Consider the following 9,329-nt stretch of genomic DNA (forward strand, 5'->3'; position numbering starts at 1 on the left):
TGTTTTAACAGGCAAAATAGAAATATATGCACTCTAGAATGCACAATGTTTAGTCACTCAGAAATCCAAATGGGATCTTGAAGAATGTAGGCAAATCCAGGGTGTAGTAAAGATGAGCGGAGATGCTGTGCAACTGTTTAAGGGTTCCTAGCACTGCATCTCTTGGCCACTAGCTGAACCTTGACATGGAAGGTTTTAGTTAATGCCAAGTGGAGTTGCAGAAAATGCTAAGTTGACTTAGGGGCTGTGCACAGGAACTAAAAGGCAGGAAAGTACTAAATATTGCTGAGAGCATCCACCCCAGGAAGGACTTTACCTTCCAGGAGCTCCAAACTGGCACCACCCCCAGTGCTCACATGGCTGACTTTATCCTCCATGTTCCATTTGGCACAGCAAGTGGCAATGTCTCCACCACCTATGATGGTGATGCAGCCCCTAGAAGTGGCTTTCACCACCTCATCCATGGGGGCTTTGGTTCCCCGGGCAAAAGCTTCCCATTCAAATACCCCCACAGGACCATTCTACACAATCTGCTTAGCCTGAGTCACAGCCTCAGCATACTTCTTGCTGCTTTCAGGACCACAGTCCAAGCCCATCCAGCCAGCAGGTATGCCAGAAGCCACAGTGGCTTGACCAGTCTTGGCATTCTCATCAAACTTGTCAGCAGTGACAAAGTCAACAGGCAAGGTAATCTTCACACCATTCTTCTCAGCTTTGGACATTAGGTCTTTGACAGTCTTGGCTCCCTCTTCATTCAACAGAGAAGTGCCAATCTCCATGTTGCTGAGCACCTTAAGGAAGGTAAAAGCCATTCCACTACCAATAATCATCTCATTGACTTTGTCCAGTATATTATTGATCTGCTGGATCTTGTCTGCAACTTTAGCTCCACCCAGGATGACCAGGAAGGGTCGCTCTGGGCTCTCCAAGGCCTTGGCAAAGTAGTTTAGCTCCTTCTTCATCCAGCAGCCTTCTGTGGCAGATTGACTCCTACCAGGGACCTGTGGGCTCTGTGAGCAGTGCCAAAAGCATCATTGATGTAGACATCCCCTAGCTTGGAAAGTGAGGTCAGAAAGGTTCTATTTTGACTGGCTTGGCTTTAACCTTGTTCCCAGAAGCATCTTTTCCCTTCCCTTCTTCCTCCACATGAAAGTAGAGGTTCTCCAGCAGGATGACAGACTCAGCAGCTGGGTTGGCACAGGCTTTCTCCACTTCTGGGCCTACACAGTCCTTCAGGAACAGAGCATCCTTGCCAGCAGAGATTTGAGTTCTACAGCAACTGGCTCTAAGGAGTACTTGTCAGGCATAGGGACACCATCAGGCCGGCCTAGGTGACTCATAAGGACTACCAACTTGGCTCCATTGTCCCAAGCAGAATTTGATGCTTGGGACAGCAGCCTGAATCCTCTGGTTGTTTGTTATCTGGTTGTTCTTCATAGGAACATTGAAGTCGACTCTCATAACGACCCGCTTCCGTTTAACGTCCAGCTTGTCCAGCGTCAGCTTGTTACAAAGTGACATTTTGGAAATACGGCTGGGGAGAGAGGTCGGTGATTCGGACAACCAGGGAGCCGGCTGCAGACGTGCGCTCGGGAGACGAGAAGAATGCCGAACCGAAACCACTTTTAGGGTGAAAAACGTTTGTACACAAGAGACTTTAAAATATGTAAATAGTGCAGGCACAAAACAGACTCAAAAGTCATAGAAGGCACACCCTTTTCATGCCTTTTCACTTGGCATGCATATACAAAACATAATTTCTTATTCATCCAAGCATTGTTTTATATAATATTGTCTGACCGTAAACTGTGTGTCAAGTCTATTGATGAGGATGTCTTTACTTAGAAACATAATGTTAAAATATTATATTGTATATCTCTTTAAAATATCATATCTTACATATCTTCAGAAATATATCTTAAATATCTTTAGGTTATAAAAAGTCATTATACTGAAAAAGAAAAGAGTCATTCACAAAGAGGTAAACGTTTCAAGAGATGCTAAAACAAAAGGTCATAAATAAATGGTCATGAAGGAGGAAAATCTGTGCTGTGTATCATCTTCTAGAATAAAATATCCTCTAGGGTGAGGCTTTCGGTGACCATGTTGCCCAGCCCATAGGCTGTGTAAAGGATGTGAATAAAAAGACCGGAGTGTGAGAAAGGTTAATCTGTTGGCACTTTATATAGACATATATTAAAGAGAATGTGGATGCTGCATAACGGAGACATGAATGAGTTTACAGCCTGCCTCTCTCAAATACAAGTCAATTGCCATCTTCTTTTTTCTAAGCAGGGCAGTTTCAGGAGCCGGTATGGTACAAACATGGCTTCTGTGTTTCCAAGATCTTGATGGGCAAAATGAATGCAACACTTAGTTGCTTTTGTACCAGGAGGGAACTTTGAGACCTGACTGGAGCCTGGACTTCTTGGGACTCCTGGAGAGACGTAGGCCCTCAGAGCTTCACAGATGTATACAGAGATGTGTAAGAGAAAATTCACCAAACTGTTAATGTTACCTTAGGGTAAAGAGCTTTCATTTTATTTTAACTTTCTTACTAACATCTATCTATCGTGGCCATTTTTTTCCAGCAAACCTGTATTAATTCTATAATGAAAAATATCATAAACATACTCTGTCGTGAAATATAATTAGAACAGAAAAAGTATTAACTTATTAAAAAGTTCAAAATTCTAAATTCTTGGCTCAAGTCAAATACATTTAAAAACCCAGGGACTTTCTAAAATCATGTGAAATAATTATTTAGCTCAGGCAGCTGCAGGGCTGATGTGGCCAAAGGCTCATGCTGTAAGTTGTCCATCTGCACCAGTTACACCATCTGTTGAATGCCAAGCCTCACCAAGTCTCAGAATGATAGTCCTGGCTAACACTTAGAAAATGCTCTATTCAAGACACTATACTAAGTGCTATATTTATATTATCATACTTAATATTCAGAAAAACTCTATTAAGTAAGTACTATTGTCTTCCGTGTTTCACGGGTTAGGAAACTAAGGCATAAAGAAGTTAAGCAAATTCTCATAGGTCAAATAGCTGGTAGTATTGCAGCAAGGATGAAAACAATTAGACTGATTCCACCATCCATATGCTTGATTGCACATCGTGCAGCATACTAGTCAGGAGTGAACAAGCACTAGAGAATTGAAATGGAGATACGTGGAGAATTTCCAGTTCTGCATGTACCCAGAAATCCTGAAACTCCAACCACCCTCTGAGCCTCCCTGGTCCATGGGATCATAGTTTAGACCTTTATTAGGATGTTCTCCTGTTTGAAAGTGTTGCTGCATCCTGATCTGAAGAAGTCACCCTGTAAGAAAAAGTCAGTTCTCATGATGAACCCCCTCCCTGCTTCTGCTCAATGGTGCAATTAATTAGCCAAAACAAACTTCTCAGCTTCCCAGGATCCCAGGATACCACTGTGCTTCTTTTTTGTCTCCTCACCCTTTAAATATTGGAGTGTCTCACAACACTGTCTTTAGTTCTTTTCCCTTTATTATCTACACTCACTCCCTAAGGGACCCCTATCTCCTGCCATTAAATACTATCAGCATGTTTAACTGCAAACCCATGTACCCAGACCCAAAACTTCCTGCCTGGCATTTCCTATTTTTCCGTTTGAGATGAGGTCTTACTCTGCCATGCAGGTTGGAGTGCAGTGGTGCAATCTTGGCTCACTGAAGCATCTGTCCCCGAGGCTGAAGTGATCCTCCCACCTAGCCCTCCCTTCGAGTAGATGGGACTTAGACCCAGCTAATTTTTAAATTTTTTGTAGAGACAGGATCTCCCTGTGTTGCCTAGGCTGGTCTTGATCTCCTGGGCTCAACCAATCCTCCCACATAGGCCTTCCAGAGCACTGAGATTACAGATGTGAGCCACCACACCCCACAGTGACATTTCCTTATCCAGCAGGCATCTCAAACATAGTATGTCCAAATCCGAACTGATAATTCCTACTAAAGTAGCTCCTCATACAGTCTTCCCCTTCTCAGTAAATAAATTCATCCTTTTTTAAGTTCCTTAGTCAATTTGAAGTCATTTTTGACTCCTCTCTTGCTATTACATCTTACATGGGAATTCTATTTTCAATACATATCCAGAATCTGGCACTTCTAATCACCTTCCTTGCCATCATACTGGTTCAGGACACCACAATATCTTTATGGAATTATTGTGATAACCTCCCAATGGTCTCCACAATCCTGAACTGGGCCTAGTTTACTGCCTCTCCAGTTCCCTCCACCATTCCAAACACACTAGCTTCAGAAGAGCAGCCAGAATGATGATCCCGAGAGATATAAATGAGACGATGCCACTCCCCTACTCAAAACATTTCTCTGTCTTCCCATCTCAAGGGGAATATAAGCTAAAGTCCTTATCAGCACCTACAAGCCCTTACATGCCCTGGTCCCCATTAGCTTTCGAACTTCATGTCCTATTATTTCTCTTTCACTCTTTTTACTTAAAGCATATTGGCCTGTTTAATGTTTTCTTAAATTACTCAGGGACTTTGCATATGAATTTTCCTCTACCTGGGATGTTCTTTTCCCAGATATGTGTATGGCTAATTACCTTGCTTCTTACCTTTTTTTTTTTTTTTTTTAACTCAAAACTCCCATTCTCTCAGTGAGAGCTTTTCTGACCACTCCTTGGAAAGTATCACACATATATCCCTCACATGTTCCTTCCATGCATTACTCCTGCACTTCACAGACACGTGTTGAATATATAAATGTATTCTACAGAAGACCAATTACAGAACCCAAATTGGGAAGGGAAAGACTATACAACCAAAACACCGTAGGACTTCGGTCATTTATAAATGCATACATCTTGTGAACAGGTAAAGAAGTTAATTTTGAGAATGCTCACGAAAGGAAGAGGAATACTAGGAGTTAAGTATTTATTACATAGTTGGACTATCTTAATTAGGAAGACACATTTAATAAACTAAAACATTCACATGAGTAAGTACAAATCTCTTTGATGAATGACAAGATCAAAACTATGCCTACAAATGGAAACTTAAGTAATTACTGTAGTGAATTCTTATAATGTTATGTTGCATCAGAATCCTTTCTAAATATCAGTTGGACTTATACTAGAAGCAGAGCTTAGTCACCCCCAACACAGTTTCCCATTGTCCACTTTCTCCTAATTCTTTAGTGTGGTTGATCCAGATATCTACCTTGCACAGCCACCTCCTGGAGAACACCTTCCTGTAGGATAGCTAGATACAACCTACTTGACTTGCTCTCTGACCCTCACACCCCGCCTGGACTGTTCATATGTATATGGCACAACGACCATCTCTCAGTCACAGTGTAGACTACATGGAGCTCATGCCTGCTTACTCTAAAACCACAATTCAAGAACTCTATCCCACGTTCTATGGGAAATCTAGTACCCTTATGAAGATTTCTGAGAACTCCTTGGGGTTCATATCTTCACGGTTACCCGTGCTCTGCCTGCCTGCCTCCACTGGACTACTGATGTCATTGGCATCTGATCCCCTATAACTATTCTCCTGCCCTCTGCTCTGTGACAACCAGGACATGAAAAGCAACCTTATTCCTCTGAATAACCCTATAAATGGCTCACCCATAATATTTGTTCATGTATTACATTTATCTTACGATTTGAAATGATACATAAATGTATTTACATGGCCTCTGAAAATTTAAAATTTAGTATTATACTTTCTCATTGTTTACATGTATTTGACCTGCTTTCAATAATCTCTTACTGTTCATTTTCCTCCATGGATATTTGCTCTGCTATGTTACTTGGCCATTTCTGTTTCTTTCTCCTTTCTTCTCCCTCACTCGTTTTACTTTTTTTTTTTTTTTTTTTTTTTTGAGTTGGAGTCTCACTCTGTTCCCCAGGCTGAAGTGCAGTGGTGCAATCACGGCTCACTGCAACCTCTGTCTCCCAGGTTCAAGCGATTCTCCAGTCTCAGCCTCCTCAGTAGCTGGGATTACAGGCATATGCCACCATGCCCAGCTATTTTTGTATTTTTAGTAGAGACAGGGTTTCGCCATGTTGCCCAGCCTGGTCTTGAAATCCTGACCTCAAGTGATCCACCTGCCTCGGGCCCCCAAAGTGCTGGGATTACAGGAGTGAGCCACCGTGCCCGGCTACTACTCTTTTTCTAATATTTGTTCATCACTTTTACAAAGAATATAGCTTTTCTTCATTTTTATTTTCTTAGAACCCATGCTGTTAAGTTTTCACATTATATTGAAATACAGTTTCTCATGTTATTTTACAAACAAGACGATTCCTCCTTGTTAAAGGAACTCTTAAGCCAGATGGTAAAAGTCTTTGCAACCCAGAGTCCTGAGCCGTTGAGGTATATGAATGACAGTTGCCTAAATCCAAATCTCCTCAAACAACCTCTAAGCAACAAGAATAAAACCACACAAAATTCTCGCCTTTGGCATAATTAGAAGACAGAAAAATATTACAAGTGAAAATTACCCATAGGTATAAAAATCAGCACCAAATTCCAGCATAGCCAACTTTTGAAGCTCTTCTGCAGTCATTCCCACAGAGAAAAGGGGTTCTGAAAAAATGCACAAGAAAGATAAGGGACAATTGAGTTAAAGTCACCCCCAGGAAGAGAAAGCTCAAAGAATCCTGATAATAATCCTGGTGATGGATTATTATTAATCGTTGAGTTATATAAGAATCAATTAACCCATCCAAATCTAAATAAATGAACAAAAACTAAATTAGTAGTGGGGGAATCTTATCCCTTTAAGTGGAATGTCAACTAATAAATGTAGAAGGGATGGTAGACTTAGAAAATCACCATTTTTGAACTATTATAATAAAAACTGATGTAAGCAAAAATTATCAATGAGTACTTAAATGAGTAGGTCAAAGTTTGATGAATAAAGAATATTTAGGTGTCTTCAAAGTATCTCTCCACAAATTAATTATAAATGACTAAGGGGAAATAATAAATTTGCAGTGGAAAAACCTGGCAGAACCATCTTAGCCAATAAATCATAGCTGACATCACCAATCACGGGACAGGCCAACATCATGTGCTTCTGATGTGATGTGCTGAGAAGAGCAAAATCTCATGTTTGTTTCCCTATCTGACATGCACGACCTGGTTCTAAACAGAGGAAATGTCAGACAGACTCAAACTGAGTGACATTCCACAAAATAACAGGTACTCTACAAGCTGCCAAGGTTATAAGAGAAAAGACTGAGGATTTAATCTAGATTTAAAAACATTCCAGGGACATGATGATTAAGCACAATTCTTAACACTGAGTTAAATTTTAGACCAGGAAAAAAAATATAGGACATTGTTGGGATAATGGACTAAATTTGAATATTGCCTCTGGATGAAGCATTCCTATTGTATAAATGATAGATATATTTTTTACTGTGGTCATTTTACTAGTTATTCAAGAGAATGTGTTCTTAGGAAACACACACTGTTCAAATGGTTAAAAAAAGTTTATTAAGAGAGTAAATGATAAAACAACTAGAGCAAAAATGTTAATAATTTGTGAATCTAGGTAAAGAATAAAATGAGTATCGTTTTTTCTATTCAGATAATCTTGAAATTATGTGAAACTTAAAATTATGATAAAATAAAATGTTTAAAAAGTTCTTGTTCTACTTTATTAAAAACAGAAAATTCTGATATTTTCCCTTTTAAAAAATAATCCCTGAAGTTAGATAACTGGAAACCGATTTACAAAACTTCCCCACAGATCCTTACATAAGTAAGTTTGTGGTAGAATTAAAAATATCCAAGTAACTCAATCTTTTGCTTTTAAGCCAAATTAATTGAGCCAAAAATAATAGAGAGCTCTTAAAACATTGTGTTGATTTTTGATAAATTAAGTTGTCCCCGTATTGCCAAAATGTTTACAACAATAATACAGCAAAACTGGCCAGGCACAGGGACTCACACCTGTAATCCCAGAGCTTTGGGAGGCCAAAGTGGGAGGATCACTTGAGCCCAGGAGTTCAAGACCAGCCTGGGCAACATAGTGAGACCCTGCTGTGATTGCACCACTGCGTTCCAGCCTGAGCAACAGAGTAAGACCCTGTCTCCAAAAAAAAAAAAAGAAAAAAAAATCATAAAACTAATACTCTTGAGTCATTATATGATTTTCATTATTGAAGTTTTATATTCGCTAAAATACCTGTTTTTATTGATCCATCTAGTTTTAATAGGTGTACCTGCATCATGTTCTTTTGTTTGTGAGCTTTAAAATATAGCAGAAACTACTATAAATTGAGGATTTACTTATGATAGGTATGGTGTAAGGAAAATTTTAAAAATAGCATTCTGTTTTTTTGATCTTCAAAAATCCTACAGGTTTGATTAGTTCTTTATCTATTTATAAGTAAGGAACTGAAGATAAAGAAGACGAAGAACTTAGACCTCACTTCACACAGTTTGTGTGTGAGGTAAGGTTCTAAACCTAGTCAACACGGCTAGAAAGCTAGTAAGTTTCTTAGTACTCTATGTAGTATATATGCTCTCTAGTACAATTAGTAATTCCAATGATTTTTATTTTGTGATTTGGCAAAATCTCTCAGGATAAATTATTCAAAATAATCAATTGTTAAGTAATTTTCCTAGATGAATTCTTGGAATCAAGATGATAGTCTGCTTAACATACGATTCCATTATCTTATCATGTTGGACTATAGCCTGGAAAGGGGACACTGCTCTGTTGAAAAATAATTTTTAAATATACTTTTATTAATCTTGAAGAAACTGCAATGTAGGAGATCCAGAAATAGATAATATTAATTTATTTTGAAAAAGTAAAAGAATGGACTTGAGTAACAGATGAAATTTCCAAATAAGCAGATCTTGATTTTGAAGTTCAGGTTTTTATTCTATTTTAATTAAAAATCTCACAACAAAATCAAAAGACCCAGAAACAAAATCCTTGCAAATATTTTTTGTTTTGAATTTCTTTTTTATTACTATTATAATTTTGTTGTTGTTTTTACATGCAGAGATATGGTCTTGCTAGGCTGCCCCAGGGTGGTCTCAAGATTCTGGGTTCAAATGATCCTCCCACGTCAGCCTCTCAAAGTACTGGGATTGCCGGCGTGAGCCACCACACCCAGCCTGTTTTGAAATTCTTTAAGTTTTCATATTGAGCTGTCAAAAAGGTATCTAGCTACCCATTGCTTTCAGACACAGTAGCTCTGTTTACGTGGCCACTGCCAACGCATGAGTCACTGAGTCAGACTGTGACATGCCCACAGCATATCCCATTATTTAACTCATTGATTCAAGGAACACATAAGAAAAAATACAC

The 9,329-nt window shown here is 39.1% G+C and overlaps 1 pseudogene across 1 annotated transcript; it reads right to left on the reverse strand.

Moving 5' to 3' along the window:
* Positions 1-263: 263 nt before the first annotated feature.
* LOC101003723 lies at positions 264-5,840 on the reverse strand (annotated as a pseudogene). Its single transcript, XR_160899.5, has one exon. The product of XR_160899.5 is annotated as a phosphoglycerate kinase 1 pseudogene (transcript).
* Positions 5,841-9,329: the final 3,489 nt, after the last annotated feature.

The sequence above is a fragment of the Papio anubis genome, chromosome 3 (assembly GCF_008728515.1).
Source record: "Papio anubis isolate 15944 chromosome 3, Panubis1.0, whole genome shotgun sequence".
Lineage (NCBI taxonomy): Eukaryota > Metazoa > Chordata > Mammalia > Primates > Cercopithecidae > Papio > Papio anubis.